General features: G+C 36.5%; 1 protein-coding gene across 3 annotated transcripts in view; it reads right to left on the minus strand.

The window, feature by feature from the left end:
- The window catches only part of LOC107703992 (protein FAM110A-like), a 5,719-nt gene extending 5,250 nt beyond the window's left edge, over positions 1-469 (minus strand). For 2 of the 3 annotated variants that reach the window (XM_016506806.1, XM_016506804.1), the window contains exons 1-2: positions 294-469; positions 119-140 (exon numbers count right to left, since the gene is read on the minus strand). The gene's annotated coding sequence lies outside the window, so the exon portion shown is untranslated. The other variant, XM_016506805.1, reaches the window with a different exon arrangement.
- Between the last annotated feature and the right edge of the window lie 382 nt (positions 470-851).

Raw genomic sequence — 851 nt, forward strand, 5'->3', positions numbered from 1 at the left:
ACCTGTTTTAAACACAATGAGGTTATAATTCAAGATGAAGTAAATATGAAATCGAACCCTTAAGGCAAGAAAAAATAAAAGGTCAACAAGAATAAATGGAACACAAGGTTTCACTTACAGATTCCAGGGACTTGCATGATCTTCATGATCCAGGATTAGAACCAAAACAACAGTTACGGGGAATTAAAACAAGACAGAATGTAGTAAAGTATACTGTATGTTAGCCACATCGTTTAAAGGTATAGATCACATTGAGACACATACACAGACAATGCACACACAGCCAAACATACCTGTGACTGTTTCAGGAAACTCAACAGTACCGGTTTCCCCTTTAACTCTAACGTTTGAGTCAGGTAAGACAGAGTCAGGATTCAGTAATGTCTTTTGTGTGTCAGAGAGAAGAAAGAAATCAAGGCAGATGGTGCACGCGTGTGTTTGTGTTAAGGAGAAAGTAAAACTTGCCAGACCGGTTTGACTCTCTCCACAAACACTCCTCCTATGCTTTTTTTTTTTCTTGTCCCATCCAATCAGAAACTCACTCACTCTCCAGGAAGTATGTCCCATATACCCTTTGAGTCACCTGATCACTGAAGAAAAAAGCAACTTTTGCCTTGAGAAAATTCTTATGCCACCTTTTGTCTGGAATCTCTAAGTGTTGCTGTATGTAGAGAAGAGACAAGCTGTTAGTTGATAGTCAATTATCTTTGAGAAGACAATATATTTTTATTTTTTATCTTGGAATTAGCTCTGTTTATATATATATATATATATATATATACAGTGGGTACGGAAAGTATTCAGACCCCCTTAAATTTTTCACTCTTTGTTATATTGCAGCCATTTGCTAA

This window comes from Sinocyclocheilus anshuiensis, unplaced genomic scaffold (genome assembly GCF_001515605.1).
Source record: "Sinocyclocheilus anshuiensis isolate Anshui unplaced genomic scaffold, SAMN03320099.WGS_v1.1 scaffold1574, whole genome shotgun sequence".
In the NCBI taxonomy this organism is placed as follows: domain Eukaryota; kingdom Metazoa; phylum Chordata; class Actinopteri; order Cypriniformes; family Cyprinidae; genus Sinocyclocheilus; species Sinocyclocheilus anshuiensis.